At 52.5% G+C, this 12,855-nt stretch overlaps 1 pseudogene; it reads left to right on the top strand.

Moving 5' to 3' along the window:
* LOC101590755 overlaps positions 1-12,855 on the top strand; it is a 68,362-nt pseudogene that overhangs the window by 4,006 nt on the left and 51,501 nt on the right.

The following is a 12,855-nucleotide window of genomic DNA, read 5'->3' on the forward strand; positions in this document are numbered from 1 at the left end:
TCTCTCTCTCTCTCTCTCTCTTCCAGAACCAGGGATTGAACTCAAGATCTTTGCGCTTGCCAGGGAAGCACTTATTCTACTGAGCCATCACCACGGCCCCAAGGCCTTTCTTTCTTTCTTTCTTTCTTTCTTTCTTTCTTTCTTTCTTTCTTTCTTGAGTAGGAAGAATTCATTGAAAGAAAGCAAGCTTCTCTCTGACAGCAACGGGAAGGACCCTAAGGTTGCACACCAACCCTGCTTCTGAGGGGGTCAGAGCCACGAGCTGAGGTGGGCTTAGGGTGGAGCAGAACTCTATCGGATCGATACAATTACAAGTACAGTCTCTAGGTAGCACTGATCCGGTGGAAAGTCATAGGGTCGCTGTGAGGTGGTATACGATCATGGTCGGCCCATAAGGTTAGGACAAGCGTAGTCTCTGGATGGTACCGACTGAACCGGAAGCAAATGGGGAAGCACCTCACAGAGGGGGCACACCCGGCCAGACGAGGACTTTCCCAGGCCGGTGGGCTAAGGAGGTCTGCTCCTCCGCTGGCTTGGGCCCCTCTTCAAACGCATATGTCCTGCAAAGAAGCTTCCTGGGGCACCCACAACCCCTTCCACATGAGCACCCACCCCCTGAAGTCCGAAGGCCAGTAGCTGCGAGAGCCAGCTGCAGTTCTGCCCCGACCCGCCTGAGGCTCCTGGAAAGACGCAGGCTTCCAGCAAAGGTGCAGCTCTTATCAGGGCACTGGCCTGGGCACAGCGGGGTGCACTGCCCTGGCTTTCCTCGAAGTCTGAGAAGATGGGCGGTGCCTAAGTGCCCAGAAGGAGCTCTCCAGAGATGCGGTGCTCCCGGGCCTCCCGGGATTGTCAGCTGTGCCCTATGCCGTGCTTGCTATGCTGTAAGCACCCTGGGTGCTGCTGTCCCAGTGGGCAGAGAACAGAGAGCGCCTGGCCCTGACCCCTGGAGCTCGATGCCATCTAGGTTCTCTATCCGCCCTGTCAGGTGCCAACGCCAGGAACAACCGGGACCACCTGCTCCAGAAGGTGAGCACAGGAGCTGCTCAGAAGGACAGCGAGGGATGACAGCAGAAACTCCTTTCCTCAGCACGGCTTGCAGCAGTGCCGTCCAACCAAGGGAAATGCCAGCAGAGAGCAGCAAGGTAAGACGGTGCAGGAAAATGTCGTTATCTGACTCTAAGACGTTAGAAAATAGCAAAATTTGGGAAAGTAGGGCTGGGGAGGTAGCTTGTTGGTGTAAGTGCCTGCCTGGCAAGCGCAAGGACCCAGGTCGAGCCCCAGTACTGCATGCCGTGCTGGCCACTCAACCCGGGGTGTGCTGTGTCAGCCACCGAAACTGGGCCTGGCAGTGCTTGCCTATAATCCCAGTGCTGGGGAGGTTGAGACAGGATCACTACAAGTCCAAGCTTCATAGCAAAACCCTGTACCAAATAAATAAATAATTTAAAAAATTTTTATAGTAAATTTTTCTAAATTGGGAAACTGAGGAAATCTTACTAACTTGTAGAAAGTCATGCTGGGGAAAAAAACCTACCTAAAATACTGCACTCCCAGATTTGTGTTGTGTGGAGGAGCTTGGCAGGGCTCTGTTCTTGTTTGACACTGAGAGCTATCGACCGGAGAGAGACCACTCCAGTGTGGCCACAGCGGAAAACCCTTCCTGCGGAAGGCCCGTCTTACTGCACATCAGAGAGCTGGGACCACAGAAAGGCCATTTGAATGTGTAACTGATACCATGATCCGTCACAAGTCACACCTTGCCCAGTGTGTAACTGTGAGCTTGTTTCAGAAGAGTGGAAATCCTACGAGTTAGGGCAAATCACCACGAACAAGCGGTAAAAGCGTGAGGAAGCCTTGAGCTACACACAAAGCCCCATGTGAGCTGGGGCACAACTCAGGCCCTGATCATGCCAGTTACATTGCAGCAAACACCACGAATTCCACAGTGAAGAGAAGCCTTCAGAAATGCAGCACTTGTGGGAAATTCCTTTTAAGAATTCAAAATTCAGGGCTGGGGATACAGCTCAGTGATATAAGCACCTGCCTGGCAAGCTTGACAAGGTCCTGAGTTTGATCCCCCATACCGCAAAAAATAAAACAAGAGAATTCAAATTTGGTTCCATATCAGGTTATGTGGAAGGGATGATCAATGAGAGGAAAATTTTCCTTGTAGTAATTCTTGCTTATGGCTTCCAAGAGAGACCGATCTTACAGTGAAAGAAAAGATTCAGGTATTTAAAAGTGAACTTAAGTACACATGAGTGTTAACATGTTTGTTTGGGAAGTGTCAGCCCACACTCCTAGGTGGTGACAAGGGGAAATCTTAAAAGGTCTCCCTGGAAGCACCACAGAGGAAATCTGTTAGCTGGCTTGAGATGGAAAGTCCTGGGCTGGAGCGCACAGCAGTTTGGTGGCTTCCTACTGGCCAAGCCTGTTTCCTCTCACTGTTTACATGGGCTGGGCTTCAGTTTCAGGGTTCTGGACCAGCAAGCTGAAGGACTTCTGGATTCATTTTGGTTAGCATGGGAAGAAAAAAGAAGGTAGAGCAAGAGGGAAGAGAAAAGAATAAAGGGTGAGGAGAGAGGAAGGAAATCTTTGGGCAGAAAAATCCTTGAAGCTCTCTGTTCTTTAGTCTAAAGATCCAGTAAGCAGACTCTGACAGGAGACAGCACTCCCCACCTTGGGTGCTTGTCCCCAAGAAGAAAAGGATGAAGAGAGGAATTGTGGGCCAGCCCCTCCTGCCGTTAGCAACTGCAGGGCTGTTAGGACCCGCTGGTGCCGAACCTAGTCCTGATTCGGGATCTTACTACGGTGACTGTGTCATGAGGCACACATTTGTATCTGTCTGCAGGGCCTGACTATGCTGTCCCTGGTGACCTCTCACTCCTCACCGCCCTCCCACACATACCAGTCTGGGGCCAGTGGTCAGCCGTGACAGCACTGCCTTGCTCTGACCAGACCTGTGGCCCAGAGGAGGCTCCAGGGAGGTGGGCTCCCTGGGTCCTGTGAGGAGCTCTCAGTGTCTGTCACCTCGCTTGAAGAACATGCTTGCTGCTCCCTGGCCGCCAGCTGGAAATGCGTCCTAGTTTTATTCCTTCCTCCCTCCCCTGTCTGTGCTGGGGGTCACTGGGCAGGCAGCCTGCAAGCATCCAGAGCAGGCGCCTGGCCATGCCTGCGGAGCCTGTCTCTCCCCCTGCCTCCTCAAAATTCAGGGCTGTCCTTCTGTGTCACCACCTCCTCCTCAGGGTCTGTTCTCTGATGACTGTGCTACCGCTGTCAGGACGCTGCCCTGGAGCTTGTGTCCCTGAGTCCAACAGGAGCCTTCTGTAAATCACTGGAATGGCCCAGCCCTGGCTGGGTAAAGTGCAAAGAGGGTCCAGGCAGAGGCCCCAGCTCTGCCACACAGCGGAGGCGCCAACTGCACAAGCTGTCCCTGACCCTCGGGTGCTTCGTCTGCGTCCCCAGCAATGCCTCCCTCCTGGGGATTTCACGAGGACCAGGTGAGGCCGTGGGGCCTACTCAGCCTGGGGACACAGAAGGGTCCTCAGCCAGCAGCGATGGGCCAGCAGCAGGGCCACAGCGTGTGGCGCCACAGCGTGATCATAGCAGTGAAGTGAAACGCCTTCCTCGCATGGCTTATGCGCAGAACCCTCGATCCCGGAGGCAGAGGAAGCGAGAGGCCTATTTGCAGCGCGCTCCCGCGTGGGTCCAGCTTCTCCGTTGCACCCGTGAGCGTCTCCAGCTTAAGAGCGCTCGTGCGTGTTTCCGGAAGGACAGGAAGCTGCACTGTCTGCATCTTGCCGGGAATCAACTTGCTCGGGCCCTCATCCGTTTCCTAGTCTATTATTTTGCTGGCAGGATTCACAATTTCTCTTTGTCGTGTGATCTTATGTCACAGTGCTGTCCTAAGAGGACGTGAAAACGCGCATAGAAGAGAAAGAACATCCGAGCAGAGATGGGTAAAAACGAACAGCCTCAAGACCTGGCAGAGCCCCGGGAGGGAAGGAGGCAGAGCAGCGAGCAAGCCAACCGCCGGCCCCTGGAAGCCGGCCAGGCCCGCCCCGCAGGTTCCCCGGAGGCTGGCAATCCGCAGACCAGCCTTTTCATTTGCATTCTATTTCTTCTTAAGGCAATGATGTATATTTCATTTCATCTTTTAGTTTGTTTATGGTTTAATTACGAGACGATGAGGAATCTAGGCATAAAGGAAGTTATTCCCCCAAGTGCTGCATCTGTTGGATATGAGTGAATTAACTGCCAAAAATGTCTGCGGGGGAGGCGCACGTTTGCTCTCCAGAGCCGTCACCAGGGATTGCCAAGGCCTCCTGCGGGCAGCCTCTCCTCGGCTGAGAAACACGCAGCCGCCAGAGATGGGTGCGAGCGCCTCGCCACCGAGACAGCGCTTTGTCTGAAAGGCTTCTTCTGTACGCAGAGTGGAAGCGCACTTCCGGCTGCTTAAGTTAAACGCGCAGGCGCGTGCACGCACACGTGCACGCGCACGCACACACAACGTACGCGCAAGCGCGGAGGGCCCAGTCAGCAGGCACCCTACTCGTGGAACTAGATTGCCAAGTATTTGGACTAGATATGCAGACAAACGACAAGCTTCCGGCGAGCTGAGGCCGTGCTGGACTCCACGACCAGGAAACCGAGCTAGCCTCAGGATTTACAACACTGAGGGAGAAAGCTGGGAGATGATTTTATCTATGGCTGATTTATTGTTTCAATAATTAGGGACCGTCTTTCTAGTTGCTGAGAACATAGATGTGAATTTTCACCATTCCACTTTAATGATGAGAGACAAATGATAAAGGCGTCAGCAGCGCACACTGCGTGCTACATCAGAAGGACACAGGGTGCGGTGGGGCGGGGCGGGGACCACGGGCGAGGGGGCCGGAAGTAGGGCTGGGGGTGCGTAAGCACTGGTGTGATCATCACGGGAAAAATCGGAATTTTGTCGGCGTTTTTCACACTGATCACAAGGCTTGCCAGTATTCGTGCTTGGGATTGCACGGGCATGTGACAGTGACAGGCATTTAGAACTCCTAAACCAGCCAAACCTGAGATGGGGCACTGGTGCCGCAGCCTGGATCCAGCACTGCCACCAGCACCCGACAGAGCCTGTGTACCCTTGGTCCCCTCACGGGGGCCTGCTTCTTTTCTGTACCCAGCCGTGGCCTTCCACGTGGGCTCCAGGCCTGGGGAGGTGCCTCCGACCTTGAAGGGTCCCGGGGACCTTCCCGAGGTCCCAGCTCTTATCGCTGGGATTCCGCCTGGGTTGCTCTAACGCAGCTTTCCTGTTTATGTTTGCAGGAGTCTGCGGTCAGGGTGGGGCACTGTTTTTAGAAGGCCCACACCCCAAAGTAGAAGACCACCGGCCCCCAGGCCAGAGTAAGGCACCTTGGAGTCCACAGCCTAAATCCCCAGCCTACCTCCTGGTGGTCGTGCTCCCATGGTTGTGCCTGCTGGGACACACCCACTTCCCGGGGTCCTCCAGCTTCCAGACCAGAACTCGCCACGGGCTGAGGAATTAGCGTGCTCCTCGCCCCACCAGGAGGCACCCAGTGGTTGTCCAGCCTTGGCGTCCTGAGGCAGTCCTCCTGGTTGCTGCATGCCGACAGCTGCCCCTTTCAAGTGCACGTCTTTACAGCCATCCTTTCCTTCAGATTTCTCTCCTTTCTTCCTTTTTCAGAGCTCTCCAGAGTTATGTATTCCCAAAGATTTTCTGGTAAATTCAGGGCTGTTCATGTATCACCACGATCCAGTGTAGGAAGACCTCCCTCACCCTGAAGAGATCCCCACCTCACTCCCTGGCGTGGCGAGCAGCTTCTGGCCTTCTGTCTGGCTCTGTGGCTGCGCCTCTCCTGGACATGCTATTTAGAGTCCCGCGATATGTGGCCTTCTGCACCTGGCCTCTTTCCCTGAGCACACAGCTTTCGGCTTTCTCCATGCAGTGGCGTGCACCACAAATTCATTCTTTCCTATGCGAGAACAGGCTGCTTATGTATCCCTTCATGATTCCAGCTCTGATTACCGCTGCTCCGCCGACCTCCATGGACCAGTCTGCAGGAACTGATTCTCATTTCCTCACAGAATTTTAAGGTGGAAATCATCTTGTAAGTGGGGACAGAGCGATGCTACAGGGCAGGAGAAATGGTGGAGCTGAAAGGGGGGTCGAAGCCGCGGCAATGAGTTGAGCTCATGGGGGCCAAAGGTGACTGCAACAGACCCTACGCAGGTGGTTTGCTCCTGGCTTTTTAAAAGTCAATTTTGTTGGTCCATTTTCGACATACATAATGATCGTGTTCGTCACAGGCCATGTGTATCTGTCTACGATATACACTGATTCTTCTTCCCCTCTCCCCGAGCAGTGCCCTCCTCTTCCTTCAACCCCTCTTCCTTGCTGCTGGTTTGCGTGACCAAAAAAAGCAGAGTGACCTCCGGTGGAACGCAGCTCCACACACTGGCCACATTCAGCGAAGAGGGTCAGCCAGCCATCGAGCTGTTCCCAACCGCCTCAGGCGCAGCGCCTCTCCGCTCGCTCCAGCTCTCGCTCCCTTCCAGGCCCACCGCCAGGTCTGCCCCTTCTGCGCACCCACTTCCTCCTCCTCACCACCACCAGGCTGTCTGTGGCCCTCCCTTCTTGTCTCCTGCCCAGATCTCCGGCACCACCACTGATGTTTAGCGCAGATCCAGCCCGCCCCTCCTGATAGGGCTGTTTGCGACCAACCGTCAGGCCCTTGTGACCCAGCTGCCCTTCTCCTCCCTGTCCTCCTGCCTCAGTCTCTCTGAACTAGTTGGTTTCCTAGTGTCCCGCCTTTCGCTGGCTGTTGGGTCTACTGCTTCCACGGCCAAGGGCCTTGGGTTCGCCCCCCTGTCGGACGCCTGCTCTCCCTCAGGTCTCAGCCGGGACATCATGTCCTTCTGGGCCTTGTCTGGCCCGCACACATGGGGGCCAGGGCCTGGTCCCCTCCGCGGTCAGAGCACCCTGAACTGTGAGAACTCGAGACACACTTGCCTGTCAGTGCTTCTCGGCTGCAGGACACAAGCTTCCGCAGGACCAAAGTGATGCCCCGCACTGGAGTCATGGCATCAGCTGTAGTGTCTTGTGTGGCTTGTGTTTACTGAGTAAATCCACCACGTGTCACACAAAAAGACATATTGCATCAATAACAGCAAAACTCAGAAGAATTGATACAATTAATGCACTATGTTGTGTCTTTATTAGTAATAAAGTTGAACTTACACACACACACACACACACTGCTCTGAAGGAGTGCATCCGTGGCTCTCACTGCTTCAGTGACCGTGTGTGCAGCCAGGCCCCGTGCAGGACCAAGCACTGGCTCCCCCAGCAGAGACAGACCCTGGCGCAGTCCATCCAGCCCACCTGCAGCTGTGCAGAGCTGCTTGTCACTCTCCGGCCTTGCACATGATAAGCAGGCCTTCCACCAAGGCCTGGATCGTGCAAATCAGTAGGTGAATGAAGACTGTAGATTTTTAAAATTGGGAAGTCTTACATACATGTAGGGAATTCTTACATACTATGTTGCCTCTACTCTTTAAAAAAATCTTTGCAATGTTGAATTACATGTACAATAATTTCATTATCAGAAAAATAGAAGTACAAGTGCCGGCCAAATAGCTCAGTGGATTAAAGCACCTGCTAGCAAGCACAGGATCCAGGGGTTTGATCCCCTGGCCTGCCATGGCAGCCTTGCCCCAGGGGTGTGCTGAGTCGGCAATTGAGACTGGGCATGGTTGCGTGCCTGTAATCCCAGCTCTTTGGAGGCTGTAAACAGGTGGATCACTACAAGTCCAATCTAGTAGTGGGACCCTGAACACCCTGTAGACCCTTCCCTAAAATACAAAAAAAAAAAAAAAAAAAAAGAAAAAATATGGAGTAAGTGCTTTCCTGGCAAGTGCAAGGGCCTGAGTTCAATCCCCAGTTCCACAAAAAAAAAAAAAAAAAAAAAGAGAGAGAGAATAATTCCTTGTGCTAGCGTTCTATTTAGAATCTTCAAGGAATATAATGCATATTAACTCACTGACCTTTGTTAATGAAATGGGGAAAATAGGAAAAAGTGTCCCCATTTTATAATTAGCAAGACCTACAGCCAGGGGTCAGAGGCACAGTGGGGTCACACGGCCACATCACAGGCCTCAGGGCAGGGGCTGCGGCTCCTGTTCTGAGTGGGTTCTCCTTCGTTTTGTGAGACTTCTCCCAGCTCTCAGGCCTGTTCTGTCTTCCACACGCCCAGCATCACACAAACACCCCATTGCCTAGGTAACCACGCACCCCCAGCTTCACAGAAAACTCCATCCAGCAGAGCATCACACCCAGGAGGAGTCACAGGGACACAGGCTCCTGCATGTGCGCCAGGCAGGGCGCGACACTGGCTCTATATAAAACCTCTCGTCACAGGAACCAATCGGAACTAAAAATCAACAGAACTCTGCCTTGAGATAATAAAAATACCCTTTGTTATCTTCGAAAGACAGATTGTGGATGTGCTCCATGTTAATTTACTGTCAGTGTATTCAGCGTTCCCATAATCTCCTCCTGCCAAGGTAGACTCCCTTCCATTTCCACCGTGTGCACTTCCTTTCAAGGCTCGGCAATTTCTTTTCTATTTTTGTGCATTCCATGTTTGCTTCCTGTCAATTTTTATATCAAAACCTGCTTCGGTGCCATCTGGCAAGGTACAGTAACACATATATTCCTCATGCTTGAATGCTTAAATCTGTCACACGGTTTAAAATGGTCCTCGGTTTATGCCAATGGCATAACGTCATCCGCACCTGGCGCGGCTCCCGGCCTCGCAGCGGGCAGGTGCTGGCTTTCCACCAGGGATCCTCTGTGCTATCTGAGGCCACCTTTTCTCCCTGTTCATTGACTGCCTGGAGTACCTGCCTTGCACTAGGCAGTGTGTCTGCCGGAGAATGTGGCTCACACAAGGGAAACGGGATGGTAACTGAGGTGAAGATGGCGCACCGTGGACCACAGGCATCCTGAGGAGGAGGGGACCCCGGCCCATGTGAGGAGGGAGGAGGAGGAGAACCAGCTCACACCAGCCATCCCAACCGAGGTACTTGTTCTCTTCCCCAGGAGGATGTAAACACACTGCGACAGAGATTGGGCCTTTCCGTAACCACACGTCCATGGGCCTGGCCACACGTCCAGGTGGGCCTGGCCAGAAGCCTGGCCAGCAGTGGCCCAGGGGGGCTGTGGGAGGAGCTGCAGCCCCCCTGGAGACCACATGCACAGTTTTCCTTCTCACTTCTCAGGCCACCTGTTGCTCCACTGGGAAGTGGGTAAGAGCCTAGGCCCTAGAGCTAAGGCCCTGGGTTCAAATCCTGGCTTAGCAATCATGTGCCGTGGGCTGAGCTATTTGACCCCTGCCACTCAGTTCCTTCACTTGTGAAGTAGGTTTTAACGAGAAACAATTCAGTCAGTTGACCCAAATAACGCTTACTTGATCCTTGGCTTTGTATTTGCAGGAAGCACAGCCTACAGGTCCCGTGACTCTGCATGACACTTCCCAGGACACATGTGCCTGCCACACACAGACTCAGGGTGCTGCAGGCAGGGTCAGGCTGGGGCCTCAGTGGGTGCCAAACACAGCTGGACTGCCCCAGAGGCGCCTCCCACATCTGCCCGCTTCCCGTCACCACAAGGGCTTTTTCTTCTTACGTTGGCAAGAAAGCCCAGAACAGGGTAACTGCTTTGTCAAAAGTGTTAATAAGGCGTTATGAGGTCCCTGTGGAAGTTCTAAAATAAGTTACTAAAAGCTCATCCACCTAGCCTGAGCCGCAAGAACAGCGTGGATCCAGGCTGGCCCAGCTGCAAATGTTTGTTCTTCCCACGCTCCGCCAAACTTTGAGGTCACATATCGTTTTACACACACACACACACACACACACACACACACACACACACACACACGGACAGAGTATGTATCTGTGCGTATGGATGCACGCACATCTGTACATGTAGTCCCACACTTCCTGAATGGACCTAGAGTTCGCGGTCGTTACTCGGCCTCTGTGGATAGTGTGGGTGAGCCGCGGGCTCTGGACGAGGCACGCTTCCTCACCATGGCCTGGCAGGCACCGTGGCAGGCTTGGCTCTCTACGAGCATCAACACACCCGCCTGTGGTTCCCCAAAGGGTGTTCAGCACCTCAGAGGTGGCAGGCGCCACCCTGGACATTCCAGTGAGCAGAAGCAAGCGAAATAGGCAGAAACGTCGCAGGAGGACTTTGCGTTGTTGGCGCGGGAGTGAGGGAAGCAGAAATGAACGAGTAAGCGGTGAGAGGCCCAGGAATCCCAGATTGCAATGGGTGCTGTTACAAAGATACAGCCAGGCTGTGCCAGAGAGCTGCCCCCTGGCCAGCTGCCAGAGCAAGCTCCTAAACTGAGTTACGAGGCTGTCGCATGCTCAACTTCCAATCTGTCAGCTGTGTTGTGCTTGAGACAAAATAAAAACTGCTCTCCGCATCTTTCCTGGTCCAAAGTGATTTAACCTCATCTCCCAACATCCTTTCCTGCTTCAGTCCTCCGCAGTCGTCCTGGCCTTTCTGTCCCGCAGACTGTGGCTGTCCCTCTTCTACTTGTTGTCCCTCTCTAGAACATTCTGCCCTTTGGTTTCGTTCCAGTGCCTCAGCTCTTTAAATGGCCCAGTCATTCTCATTTTCCTGGGGAATGCCACAGCCGCAGAGTGCGCGCTGGATTCCTCTGTGGAGGATTTAGCATTATCAGAAAGGATCTGGCTGACCCGTGTATTTGTGTATCATCGCCCTCTTCCGCTTGTAGACTGTAAAGTGCGACCCGTTCACAGTCGCATCCCAGTGCCTAGAGCGCCGCTGGATGCGTAGCACATCTGGTGCTGAGCACATGAATGAGAGCCAAGGAATTCTGACAATCAACAAGTGAGCCAAGCTCCAAAGGACTTCCTTCAAACACTGAAAAGCTTCCACATAATAAGCCCAGAAAGCCAAAATGCTTGAAATGAAGAATAGGTGAGGATACGCAACACACACAGAATGTTGGGCCTCAGACTCCAGACCCTGGAACTGGTGACAACTTGGAAGCAACTGTCGCACAGAGCACATGAAGGTATGTTTGTAGATCATTCTCTACCCTTGAGACCAGAAAGCACTTGGCATTCTGGGAACCTAGCTAGCCAGTACAAGTTGGCTAGCCAGGTTACTGTCTCTATTATTTTTCTCTTGTTGCTGGGACAAAGTACCCAACACCCAAAATGAAGGAAGGAAAGGTTCGTCTAGCTCACAGTTAGTGCAGGTTTCCGTCCATACTCAGCTGGCTCCAAGGCAGAGCGGCACCTGGCAGAGGGCGGCAGTTCATGGCGGTGGAAGGCAGTAAGTCAGCAAGTGCAGAAGGGAGGAGTAGTGGCAACAGCAGCAACAGGGAGCAAGTCTGTCCCTTATGTTGCATTCAGGCCATCCGCACCCACAACCGTAATCCCAGCCCTGGATCATGAATTAATCAAACTCTAGAAGCCTGCCATATGACTGCCTGAGGCTTTGGGGGGACAACTAGACACAAACCATAGCAATATAAACACAAATTACATAAAAACCAGAGACTGATTTTCTAATGAAATCCATTTACATATTTTTTCTCTTCTCAGAGAGAAAGATACAGTAAAATTATGTTCTTGAACATTCCAGGAGCCTGTGGATTTTAAGAAGAGTCAGAATCCCAGAAAGGATTTGTTCTTAATAGAATGGGCTATTTTGGTAGCAGAATCCTTAGGTTTTGTGCAGGGCACGTAAATATATATAAGAAAGACGAAAGCAGAGATAATGTAGCTGGAGTCAGGGGCCCCACCCCCTGGGGCTCAGCAGGCACAAGGGGCCAGAGGGATGTCTCCTGACCCAGCCTCACCCTCCTGTGTGACAAACCCTGAGGAGGAAAACACCAGCCCATGTCACAGATGCAAATGTGGACATCAGAGCTGGGCTTAGGATACCTACCTGTCTGTCTTTTAAGCTGAACCATAGCAGCCTCTCAAAAAAATGGATAACATGCGGAAGGCAGCTCTGGTCAGCTCCGCTTAGCAAGCTTCACTCTGCACACAACTGTAACTGGGCAGAAGCATCTCTACTTCCACTATGCTCACATTGTGTCCTCTCTGGCATGGGGGATCCTCCCAGCCAGACTCATTCTGGGCTCTACCCCTTCTCTGCTCTCTCCTCACATTTGTGCAAACTCATTTCTGTCTGTGAGTCTTGGGCAATGTTAGACTTCTTGTCTTATCCCTTCTTAGAAAATCACTGTGTAAAATTACTCTGCATTGACCAGCTTCAGAATTCAAATATTTCCCCTGAAAAGAGATATGATCTAGAGACTGGTGAAGCTGTGAGAAATGCAGACAGAGCTTAGCTGCAAGTTCTCCTCTTTGTATTCTGTGACCCTTCACACCTATCTCAGCAGGAATGAGATGCAAGAACTAGACATTGGGGAAAGGTTGGCACTGCCTGGCTCTCTCTCTAGCTGGCCTAGCAGGCACTGGTGTACGCTCCCACCACGTTGGTACTTTTTCACCCAATGTGAATTTGTATACGGACCAGGGACTATAGTATGCTACACTCCGAAGATATTCATTTTCCAAAATGGCCTAGCCATTGCAGAATAAAACTGATGCCACTGAGCATGGACAGAGAAAGCCAGTTGGTGGTCCCACACGCTCACCTTCCATATTCGCATCCTCCTACAGACCTTGCCCTCCTGGACTGTAGCCCGTGAGGCGTTAGCAAACGTGATGCATACAGAGAGTGGACTGGCGCTTGTATCTACAACAAATTTATTTATTTATTTTTATTTTTATTTT

Source organism: Octodon degus, unplaced genomic scaffold (genome assembly GCF_000260255.1).
Source record: "Octodon degus isolate 3935 unplaced genomic scaffold, OctDeg1.0 scaffold00100, whole genome shotgun sequence".
NCBI lineage: Eukaryota > Metazoa > Chordata > Mammalia > Rodentia > Octodontidae > Octodon > Octodon degus.